The sequence below is a fragment of the Canis aureus genome, chromosome 30 (assembly GCF_053574225.1).
Source record: "Canis aureus isolate CA01 chromosome 30, VMU_Caureus_v.1.0, whole genome shotgun sequence".
Taxonomy (NCBI): Eukaryota; Metazoa; Chordata; class Mammalia; order Carnivora; family Canidae; genus Canis; species Canis aureus.
The window spans coordinates 4,532,658-4,545,600 of record NC_135640.1 but is presented as its reverse complement, the minus strand read 5'-3'; positions in this window follow the sequence as shown (position 1 = coordinate 4,545,600).

Here is a 12,943-nt window from a genome sequence, read left to right as displayed (position 1 = left end):
TTATTATCCGTTCCTGCTTTTCAGGTTGAGGAGACATTATAGGTGTTCATAAGTGTTTTTCTTTCCTTCTATCTAATATTCTTACTTTGTTCCCATGGAAGGAACTCTTTTAGAATAAGGCAAAAGTTAATTCAACTATTCTTAAAATGTCTTCACACTTGGAGCCTGATTCATTTAAGTCAATTTTCAAAATAAATCTTATTTATTAGGAAAAAAACCAAAGATTTATAGGGAAATTGAGAAGATAGTACAGTGCATTCACATGCACTTGCACTCAATTTCTCCAATTATTGATATCTTACATTAGTACGGTACAAAGATTAGCTAATGAATCAATATTAAAATAGTCGCATTAACAAAAGACCATATTATGTTCAGATTTCCTTAGTTTTTGCTAAGTTACCAACCCTCATATCACATTCCGTTTGTCCTCCTGTTTTCTTAGGCTCCTCTGGATTGTGACAGTCTTTCAGCCTTTCCTTGTTGTTGTTGAACTGGAACACTTTGAGAAGTAGAGTATTTTGAAAAATTTCCTTCAGTTGGACATGTCTGTCATTTATCTCATGATTGAACTGTTTTTGTGGATTATATACAGAGATATGCTGCCAGTTTTATTATATCATATAAAGGATAGATACTATCAACATGATTTATCAGTCTTGGTATCGATCTGATCATCTTGCTGAGGTAATGTTTGTCAGCTTTCTCCGTAGTAAACTGATTCATTATTGTTATTATTTTATTATTATTATTATATTATCATTATTATTTTAGGTATTCTAAATATATTTTGTAGAGGGAAGTTACTTTGTGTATTGCACACTTAAGAGTGGGAAGCTATGCTCATGAACTTGAGGGTGGAATGTCTGCACAAATTGTTTGAAATTCTTCTACATGGGAGATTTCTCTTCCTTCTGGGTTTGTTTGTTTCTTTTTCAAAGATGTTATTTATTTATATGAGAGAGAGAGAGGAGAAAAAGCATGAGCGACAGGGGCAGAGGGAGAGGGAGAAGCAGGTTCCCTGCTGAACAGGGAGCCTGCCTTGGGACCTGGATCATGATCTGTGCCTAAGTCAGAAGCGTAACTGAGCCACCCCGGTGCCACTCTTTCTTTCTTTCTCTTTTTTTTTTTAAATTTTTATTTATTTATGATAGTCACAGAGAGAGAGAGAGGCAGAGACACAGGCAGAGGGAGAAGCAGGCTCCATGCACCGGGAGCCCGACGTGGGATTCGATCCCGGGTCTCCAGGATCGCGCCCTGGGCCAAAGGCAGGCGCCAAACCGCTGCGCCACCCAGGGATCCCTCTTTCTCTTTTTTTAAATAATAAATTTATTTTTTTTTTGGTGTTCAGTTTGCCAAATCAGAATAACACCCAGTGCTCATCCCGTCTAGTGCCCCCCTCAGTTCCCGTCACCCATTCACCCTCAACCCTGCCCTCCTCCCCTTCAGTCACCCCTAGTTCATTTCCAAGTTAGGAGTCTTTATGTTCTGCCTCCCTTTCTGATATTTCTAACACATTTCTACTCCCTTCTCTTATATTCCCTTTCACTATTACCTATATTCCCCAAATGAATGAGAACATACAATGTTTGTCCTTCTCCAATTGTCTTATTCACTCAGCATAATATCTTCCAGTTCCATCCACCTTGAAGCAAATGGTGGGTATTTGTCATTTCTGATGGCTGAGTAAGGCCCACCTTTTCTCTCTCTTTATCTTCTGAATCTCCTATGATATGAATGTTATTGTTTTAATAAGTGGCTGACTTCCCTACGTCTGCCTCTGTGGTACATAAACTTTCCTGTTTATAAGACTTCCAGTTGGGACTACATCTCAGTTATAGCATTTTTAACGTTGGACTGACTTGATTTTAGTTCTTTTATTTCTACAGTAAGGGATTCTCTAGTTTTCTTCTGTGCTCTTTTTCCAGCCCAGCTGCTAACTTTATAATCATTGTTCTAAACTGTAGTTAGATATCATATATGTTTATTGATGAACTTCCTGGCTGTGAGTACTACCTCATGTTATTTTATGATGGAGAATTTCTCCATCTCATTATTTTTTCCAGAAAAGAAAGAAGGAAGAAAAAGAAAAACCAAGAAAAACAATAACAACTGCCCTCCAAAAAAAACACCAATTTATTTTGGCCTGCTTGTTATAAGATTCTAAATCCCAAAATATGAAACACAATTAAACTACCATAAAAGTAAAATAAGAAATATATAAGGTACATACATAAAAATTAAAATAAGGCAATTAAAAAAAAAAGAATCAAAGAAAATAATTGAAAATAGAGCACAAAGTCCAAAGGAATCTAGACACTACTTTCCAGGCAGAGCTGAAGCTCTGCAGCCTCTGTGGTCTGACAACTTGGTGGCAGCGAATGGTCTGTGTGGGGTCTGGGGATGGGCCTTGGCACTGATTGTCAGGTGCACATCTGCCTGGGAGTTGCACCTGCGGGGGTCAGAGGCTGGGTGGGCGTCAGTGCCTCTGGGCTCCAGCGGGCGGCGCTGTGCTGCTCCCTGAGTCCTGGCTCTGATGGGCGGGATGCAGGTGGGGACGCTGGGTCCTCTGGCTCTGGGGCTGAGCATCCCGCCCCCCAGTCTGCTGGGGCCTCCACAGAAGAGCCTTGAAGCCCCCAGGTCTCTGCCGCTTCTCTCAGAACCCTGTGTTCACTCTACCTGTGTCCGAGCTTCTTTTGGTTTTGTTTTTTTATCTCAGACTGTTGTGACCAAGATTGTGAATCTGAGAAATCACCGAGAAGCTAACCTCAATACAAACACACGAGGGTTTATTTACAAGCTTGAGCTTGTGTCCAAGTATACCCGACACAGCAGAGCAGGGACTTGGACCCCGAGGTGGGTTTTAGCTTATTAAGGGCTGGTCTCGGGAAACTCCCGAAGGGCTGGAGTAATTCCTCAAGTTCTGTTTACATTTTGATATGGGGCCTTCAAGGGCATTGAGATCTGTTCTAATAGGGGCTTCCTGCCCTTGGACTGGGCTCAGTTTTTATTCTATTGTGGGGCTTGCTGTGCCTGACAATGAGCATTCAGGAAGGAAATGTTGGATGTGACTCCCTTCTCAGGAGCATCACAGAGAATAAATAATGAGACTGAACAAAAAGAGCACAAGACTTGTGCACTGAGCCATACCAGACTCTGGGAGGCCGTCCTGGGCTCGTGGGTTGGAACCCTCATCTTGTGAAAATGTCCGCAGTTCCTGAAGCCACCCTCAATTACAATGTTATTCCTGTCAAATCATGGTGGCAGATCCTATAAATAGGGAAAAAAACCCATAACATCCATCTGCCCCGAAATATGTCACCGGACAGCAAATCAGTATTGGAGAAGCAGGACAGATCCGGATGCAGCACTTTCCTATTTCAAACGATGTCACAGAGACACAGGATAAAGCAGTGTTGTCCTCAGGACCCCGCCTGGCTCTGTCGGTTAAGCATTGGACTCCTGACCTCCCTTCCGGTCCTGATCTCGTGGTTGTGAGTTCTAGCCCTAGGCTGGTCCATGGACGAGGCATGACGCTTACTTAAACAAACCAGACCCACGAGGGTTGGTCCCAGCATTAGCTGGAGGAGCAGAACAGAGAGTCCAGAAGGAAACGTGCTCTGATACAACTGATTTTTTAACTTAATTTAATTTAATCCCAATTGATTAACGTATAGTGTATTATACTTTCAGAGGAAGAATTCAGGGATTCACCAGTTTGAGATAACCACAGTGCTCGAGACATCACGTGCCATCCTTCATGCCGGTCCCCTGTTAACCCTCCCCCCCGCTTCCAATGACCATCAGTTTGTTTCCTATCATTAAGAGTCTGTATTTCCTGCATCTGTTTTCATCTTATTTGTTTTTCCTTCCCTTCACAGTTGTTATCTGCTTTGCTTCTTTAATTCCACCTATGAATGACACCACACGGTCATTCTCTTTCCCGTCTGACTTATTTCACTTAACATGATCCCTCTTGGGATCCCTGGGTGGCACAGCAGTTTGGCGCCTGCCTTTGGCCCAGGGCGCGATCCTGGAGACCTGGGATCGAATCCCACTTCGGGCTCCCGGTGCATGGAGCCTGCTTCTCCCTCTGCCTATGTCTCTGCCTCTCTCTCTGTGACTATCATAAATAAAGAAAAAAATAAATTAAAAAAAAAACATGATCCCTCTAGTTCTATCCACGTCATTGCAAATGGCAAGATTTCCTTCTCTTTGATAGCTGAGTACCATTCCTCTCTCTATGACCATCATCTATCTCCCATCCTTTTTATCCATCATCTGCCCGAGGGCACCGAGGCTCCTCCCACAGTGTGGCTACTATCGACCCAGATGCTGTGGACATCGGGACATGCAGGTGTCCCGATCTCACTGCATCTGTATCTTCGGAGTGAGCTCAGGCCGTTCATCTGCTGGTCGCAGGGAGGCTCTATGTGTAACTTCCTGAGGAGCCTCCACACTGTTTCCAGGGCGGCTGTCCCGCCAACAGTGGAAGAGGGTTGAGTGAGTTTTGCGGGATGTGGTAAAAGTCTGGTCCACATTTCATTTCGTGTCTTGTGGGCTCCAATTCCTTGTCCTTAAGTATTTCTGGGGAAGCAGGGTGTTGGACTCTATTTCAGTGAGACGTTTCTGAAAATAACAGGCCACAGCTGGAGCCTGGAAGGAGGCAGGTGCGGCCCCTGGAGTGCCTGCTGCCTCCTTCACAGCCTCCTGCAGCACCTGAGCTTCCCGCAGGGGGCGCCCAAGCCCAGGCCCCACCCAGAGGGCATGAATGCACATTAAGCCTCCTCTGCCTGCACTAACAGGAGCCAGCCTGTGCTGGGGAGGCCTGAGGAGGACGTGGGGACGTGTCCATGCTGATGAGCCACAGCTTCAGGAAATTGTGGGCTCGCATCCACACTGAAAGGAGCCCCTGGGCCGCCTCAGGACCCACGGGGAGTCTTCAGGATGATGTGGGCCCGCATCCACACTGACAGGAGCATCTGGGCCACCTCAGGACATAAGTTGAGGCTTCTGGAAGCTGGGGACCGCATTCACAGTGACAGGAGCCCCGGCCTCCTCTGAACCCTTGGTGACGCTTTGGGAGGATGTTGGGTGACATCGACACAACAGGATGCTGAATTCCTTAGGACCCCCGGTGTTGACTTGGGGAAATATGGGATGCGTCCATGCAGACAGAAGACCCCAGCCTTGTCAGGGCCTGTGGTGAGGCCTAAGAAAAATGTGGGTGCCTCATCCACACTGACAGGATTCTCCAGCCTCCTCAGGACCCACTGTGAAGGTTTGGGAAGATTTGGGGCCACATCTCTGCTGACAGGAGCCCCCAGCCTCCTCAGGTCTTATGGTGAGGCTTGAGGAAAGTGTGGGGCCACCTCAACACTGACAGGACCCCCGTCCTCCTCAGGACCTGCACTAAAGCTTCGGGAAATATGGGTCTGTGTCTATGCTGACAGGAGCCCACATCCTCCTCAGGATCCGCGGTGAGTTTTCTGGGGGACGTGGGGCCATGTCCAGGCTGACAGGAGCCCCCGGCCACCTGAGGACCTGCTGTGAGGCTTCCAGAGAATGTGAGCCATAGTCCACAGTGACAGGAGACCCAGCATCCTCAGGACCCGCTGACTATGACTCAGGAACACGTGGGGCCATGTCCACACTCACAGGAGCCCTGCTTCCTCAGGACCCCCTGGAGGACTCTGGAGGCACCATTGGGGGCCTCGTCCATATCAGAAGGGACTCCTCAGAACCACAGGGTAAGTGAATGGGTAGAATGAATGGTAGGGTCAGGGGAGGGGAGGCAGTTGGTGGTTAGGCTTAGGTTAAATGTTAGGTGTTTGTGATTAAGCTTATGATTATGGATTAAAGGTTAGGGTGAGGGATAAGGGTAAGGGTCAGTGGTTAGGAGTTAGGATGGGGGTTAGGGATTAGGGAATGAGGTTAGGGTTAGTGACAGTATTTAGAGTTAGGGCTAGGGTTATGTATTAGGGTTTAGGGCAGGAGGTTTGGAAGTGGGGTTAGGGTTATGGTTACAGTTAGGGTTGGGCTTAGGTTTGCAGTTAGGGTGAGGTCTTAGGGTGTGACTTAGGGTTAGGGGTAAGGGTTAGGGTTTAGGGTAAAATTTAGGGCTAGGTTTAGGGTTAGGGCGAGGGTTAGGTTTAGGATAGGGGTTAGGGCTAGGGTTAGGATTAGTATTTAGTTAGGGTTTAGGGTCAGGTCAGGGTCAGGGTCAGGGTACGGTTTTGGAAAAAGGGTAATAGATATAGGGAGTGGTTTAGGAGTTAGTTTTAGGGTACAGGTTAGAGTACAGTTTGGGGTATGAGATAGGATTAGTATTAGAGGGTTAGGGTTAGGGTACAGGTTAAGGTTAGGAATAGGATTTGACTACATTAAGTTAAGGTTAGGGTTAGAGGTTAGGGTTAGATTTAAGGTAGGGGTCAGGGTTAAGGGTTTAGAATAGGTTTAGGATATAGGGTGAGGGTTGGCAGGAGGTTCCGTGAATGTGTTTTGGTCTTGGGGTTTGTGTTTGGTTTTCGATTAGTGATGGGTCTTGTTTAAGGGTTAGGTTAACATTAGGATTAAGTGTAGGGTTAGGCTTATGTCTGTGTATGGTTAGAGTTTGGGTCTTGGCATGTGCCTCCACGGGGACTCCTAGCATCTTGGGCCGTTTAGTTTGATGCACTCTATTTAGGTTTTGGTTTCAAAGATAGCCTGACTCCACCAAGTCAGTGGCCTCCCCAGAGAATCAAAATCCAGGCTTCTGCTGAGGTGAGAATAGTCATGGCAGGCTTCTCCTGAGCTGAGCTAAGGAGGGGATTTGTGGCTCTAAAGACTCTTTATTTGGATTTTCAGTTGCCTTTCTGATTTTATCTCTTGTATGCACATGTTTTCTCTATACTACCAATTACTATTTTAAAGTTTTACTTGAATTCCTGTTTGTAAACACAGTATGATGTAGTTTCAGGTTTACCACATAGTGGTTAGACCCTTGGATACAATGCCTGGTACTGGTCACAGGTGCCCTCCACTGTCCCTATCCCCTGATTCACCATCCTCCCCACCTTCCCCTGGTATTTATTAATTTATTCTCTGTGGTTAAGAGTGTGTATCTTGGTTTGCTTCTCTCATCCCTCCTCCACCCCTTTGCCAGTTTGTTTGGTTTCTTAAAATTCACATGTGAATGCACTTGTATGGTACTTGGTATCTATCTTTCTCTGACTGAGTTCATTTATCATAAATCCTTTCCAATCCTTCCACGGCACCGTAAATGGATTCATTTCATCCCTTCTGATGACCGAGTGATGTCGCAGTGTGTATATTTACCACATCTTTTTGCCCATTCATCATCAGTCGATGGACATCTGGGCTGTATCCACAGTCTGGCTGTTGTTGATAATGCTGCTACAAACAGTGGGCTGTGTGTCCTTCCTCAAATCTACTAAAGTACTTCTGTATCCTCGGGGTAAATACCTAGCTGTGCAATTTTTGAATCGTAGGGTAGCTCTATTTTTAACTTCTTTTTTTAAAATTTTTTTTAATTATAGTCACAGAGAGAGAGGCAGAGACACAGGCAGAGGGAGAAGCAGGCTCCATGCCCCTGGAGCCCAAAGTGGGATTCGATCCCGGGTCTCCAGGATCGCACCCTGGGCCAAAGACAGGTACCAAACCACTGCACCACCCAGGGATCCAATTTTTTTAACTTCTTGAGGACCCTCCACACTGTTTTCCACAGTGGCTAAATCTGTTTGCATGCCCACCAGGAATGTAAGGAGGCTACCCTTTCTCCAAAGCCTCACCAACACCTGTTGTTTCCTACGTTGTTAATTTTAGCCATTATGACGGCTCTCAGGTGACACATCATTGTGGTTTGGGTTTGCATTTCCCTGATGATGGGTGACGCTTTGTATCTTTCCGTGTGTCTGGTGGCCATCTGGCTGTCTTGTCAGAGACAAAGTCCATTCATTTTTCTGCCCATCTCCAGTTGCATAATTTGTTTTTAGGATCTTGAGATTTATATTTCCTTTATGTGTTTTGCATACTAACTCTTTAGTGGATGTGTTGTTTACCAATATCTCCTTTCATTTTGTATGTTGCCTTTTAGCTTTGGTTGTTTCCTTCATTTTGCGGAAGCTTTTCATTTTGATGAAGTCCCAATAGCATTTTTGCTTTTGTTCCCTCACCTCAGTGACATATCTAGAATGAAAAATCAGTGGCCAATGTCAAAGACGTTGCTGCCTATCTTTTCTTCTTTTTATGCTTTCAGGTCTCACATTTAGGTCTTTCATCCATTTTGAATTTATTTTTTATATATATGGTGTAAGAAAGTGGTCCAGTTTCATTCTTCTGCATGTGGCTGCCTGGTTTTCCCAACATCATTTGTTCTTAACCTGGGGTCAGGGTTAGGGTTTGTTGAAGAGAGTGTCTTTGTGCCATTGGATATTCCTTCCTGCCTTGTTGTCCATTATGGGTCATAGATACAGGTTTGTATCTTGTTTTGGCTTTCATACTGTTCTATTGATCTAAGCGTCTCCTGTTGGGAGAACTCTGATGCTGATTCAATTTCTTTGCTGGTTAACTGTCTGCTCAAATTTCTTATTTCTTCATTTTTTATTTTTGCTATGTTATATACTTCTAGGAATTGATCTATTTCTTCCAGGTTCTAGGTTGCTGGCATATAATTTTTCATCATATTCTCTTATAATCGTTTGTATTTCTCTAGTGTTGGTTTTTATTTCTCTTTTCTCATTTGTGATTTTATTTGGGTCCTTTCTCATCTTCTTATCTTTTTTCTTTTGTAAAGATTTTATTTATATATTCATGAGAGACACAGAGATGCAGAGGTATAGGCACCGGGAACATGAGGCTCCATGCGGGGAGCCTAATGTGGGACTTGATCCCCCAGGACCCCAGGATCATGACCTGAGCCAAACACATGCTCAACCACTGAGGCACCCAGGTGCCTTGCTGATTCAATTCCTTTGCTAGTAATGGGTCTGTTCACATTTTCTATTTCTTCCTATTTCAGTTTTGCTCGTTTGCACATTTCTAGGGATTTGTCCATTTCTTCCAGGTCTCCCAGTTTGTTAGCGTATAATCTTTCATAGTATTCCCTTATAATTGTCTAATTTTTCTGGTGTTGATTGTGATCTCTCTTCTCTCATTTGTGATTTTATTTATTTAGGTCTTTTCTCTTTTCTCGTTGATAAGTCTGGCTAGGGCTTGATCCATGTTATTACTTGATTTAAAGAACTAGCTCTTAGTTCTGTTATTCCATTCTACTGTTTTGTTGTTTCTGTATTGTTTATTTCTGCTCTGATCTTAATTTTTTCCCTTCTTTTGTAGGCTTTAGTCTTTGTTTGCTATTCCTTTTCCAGCTCCTTCAGGTGTAGGGTTAGGTTGTGTATTGGAGACTTCTTGTTTCTTGAGGTAGGCCTGTATTGCTATGTACTTCCCTCTTAGGACTGCTTTTCCTACATCCCAGAGGTTTGGAGAAACATGTTTTCATTTTCATTTGTTTTAAATTTCCTCTTTAATTTTCTGGTTGCTCCATTCATTCTCTAGTAGGATGATCATAAACTCCACGTATTTTTGGTCTGTCCAAATTTTTTCTTCCTGTCGACTTTTAGTTTCATAGCGCCTTGGTCTGAAAATGTACAGGGTGTGAAATCAACATTTTTGTACCTGTTGTACCTGTTGAGGGCTGATTTGTGGGCCCTGATATGATCTGTTCTGGAGAATGTCCCATGTGCACTTGAAAGGAATGTGTATTCTGCTTTCAGATCTAATTTTCTGACTATATCTGTTGAGTCCCTGTGGTCCAGTGTGTCAAGGCTATTGTTCCCTTGTTGATTTTCTGCTAGACGATCGGTCCATTGCCATAGTGGGTGTTGAAATCCCCTGTCAGTGTATTATTATCAGTGAGGTCCTGTACGTTTGTTGTTAATTGGTTTCTATATTTAGGTACTCATGTTGGCAGCATAAATATTTAGTTGTTTGATCTTGATAGTCTTTTTAATTATGAAATAATGTTCTTCTTCATCTCTTCTTACAATATTTGTTCTTTCTTTTTGAGTTTAAATATTTAATTTATTTATTCATGAGAGATACACAGAGAAGCAGAGGCAGAAACATAGGCAGAGGGAGAGGCAGGCTCTCCTAAGGGAGGCCGATGTGGGACTCTATCCTGGGATCCCAGGATCACACCCTGAGCCAAAGGCAGATGCTCAACCACTGAGCCACCAGGTGTTCCCCAGGGTTTGGTTTCAAATCTCGTTTGTCTGATATAAATATGGGTCCTCCAGCTTTCTTTTGATATCCATTAGCGTGGTAGATGATTTTCCTTCCCCTGACTATCAATCTGCTGGTGTGTATAGGTCTAAGGTGAGCATCTTGTAGGCAGCATACCGATGGATCTTGTTTTTTTAATAACAATTTTATTTATGAGAGAGAGAGAGGCAGAAAATTAGGTAGAGAGAGAAGCAGACTCCCCACCAGGAGCCCAATATTGGACTCGATCCCAGACTCCAGGATCACAGCCTGAGTCAAAGGCAGATGCTCAACCCCTTGAACCACCCAGGTATCCCCGATCCTGTGTTTTAAGCCACTCTGATACCCTATATCTTTTGATTGGAGCATTTAGTCTATCAGCATTCACAGTGATTATTCAAAGATATGAACTTTGTGCCTTCGTGTTACCAGAAGTGTTGGTGTTTCTGGTGACGTTCTCTGGTCCTTTCTAGTTTTTATTGCTTTTGGTCTCTTTTTTTCCCCCACTAGAAGAGTCCCTCTTAAAATCCCTTACTGGACTGATTAAGTGGTCATGAACTCCTTGATATGTTGACTGTCCAGAAAATCTTTCTCTCTCCTTCTCTCCTGAATGACACCCTTGCTGAAGCAAGATATCATACAAATTGGACTCCAATAAAAAGAAATTTAAAAACATAAAATAAATTTTTGGTCTTATGATTGAGGAAAATGGCATTTAGGAGGAAAACCAGAAGCTAAGAGAGAGGAGGACAGATTTCACCATCCGTAGCCATCACAGGGACATGGTGTCCTTTCCAAGGAGGGGCCTCCACTCCGTAGGATTCTTCCTGCACCTCTGTGCTCCTTGTTGGAAACGAGCAAGCACATCTCTGTGTCTCTAGCACCTCTGCAGTCATGGTTTATTGTGTCTTCCATGTATCTTACTGGGGACAACAGCGTCGTGTATGTAACCATCTGGCTGCTGTTAGACAACATTGGGGGGATTCCGACTTCTGTTGGTTTTGGGGTGTGTGTGTGTCTATCACATGTAGCTATCATGTGCAGCTATCTGATCCTCTGGCTGGGTCACCCAAATGCCGAAATGGTTGGCACAACATCATTTCTGGTGCTGGTGCTAGGCGGGTAGCTAGGCTCTCCTGGCAGCCCCAGGGCTCCCTCCTGCAGTGACTTTCCACTGGAGGGTCGTCTGAGCTGGAAGGTCTGGCTTGGCCATATTCCCATGTGCGGCAGTGGGTCCTCCCATGTGCTGGCTGCTTATCATCTCCTTGATGCCTCTCCATCAGGGAGCCAGACCTTGGGGCCGCCCTGGTGGGAGCTCCTGAAGAGCCAGCTGCCCAGAGGGAGGAGCCCTGTGCTGCCTGTGTTTGGGAGTCTGGGTGGGGACTGGGCTGGGGTTTCTTGGGCCCCTGTGCTGCTTGGCCTTCAGGATGAGCCCCATACTCACCCACCCCCTACTCACTAGGGCGAGGAGGGTTCCCTCCATACCCTGGTGTTAGAGATCTAGCACCACAAGTTGTGCATGCTGAGTACACCTTGTGAGGGTGGCCCACGTACGTGAGCTGCAGTGTGGGACCCAGGATATTTAACAAAAATCCCTTACCCCTGGACAAGCAGAGCAGGACTGATTCCATTTTGTGCTCCACCTGTCAACTTCCCTATGGCCCCACATGACTTGCTTATGGCTTAAGGTGCTGCCCCACCCGACTCAAGCCACTGGGCACACCCTAATTCGAAATCGGCTCATAACAATGTAACCCTGCTTTGTGCCCCACAAAACTGCGTGCCAATTCTGACTAAAGTTATAGGCCAGTTCAAGTCGATACTATAGGGTAAAGTGTAATTCAATCAGCCACCTGCGTGTGGACCGACATGACTACGCATCTTTCAGCATTCCCATGGGCCACTGGCTCCTATAAAGCTGCTACGCCTCTTAGTCTCAGTGTCCAAGTCCATACTCCTCTGTGTCCGGTGCACTTGGACCCAAGCTCCAGCTTGTAAAGAAACCCTCGGGAGTTTGCATCGGTGTGGGCTCCTTGGTGGTTTCTTGGATTCACCATCTTGGGCACAACACAAGGCCCTGTTGTCCTGACATCCCTTCCAGGGCCACGCTACTGCCCCGCAGGCCCTCTGTGCCCCAGGCACACAGGCACAGGGGTGCGGGGAGGGGAGGAAGTGCCCTGGAACCCGGCCAGCCCCGGGCCCCTGGACAGAGGGAGTACAGACCTCCCAGGTCACTTTCCACAGACCCTGGTGACCTGAGGCTCCCTGGCTGTCACTCTGTCCCAGCCACTCCTGGCCTGCGGGGAACAGGCTGAGTCCCAGTAAAGTCTGTGGGGCCTGACCCTGGCGTCTGGCCGCCCCTTGAATGCACGTGGGGATGTCAGCTGGGTGTGCCTGGCAGCACCACTGCAGGGGCTGTTTGGGGCGTGGATGTACACCCTCCTCCTCTCTCGGGGTCTCTCCTCACCCTCTGCACAGATTTCTGGGAGACACAGAAATGGGCTGGCTGTGCATTTTCGCACCACAACACTCTATTGACTTTCTACAGCAAACGGGCTCAGAGCTGAGGGTGCACGCCTTCCCCTGGGGAGGGAGACCTTTCTGTCCTTTAGGGGAGGGCAAGAATCACATGTGGGGTGGGGTCTGGTGCTGGAGTCCCCCACCTGGGAGCATGTTTGGACTC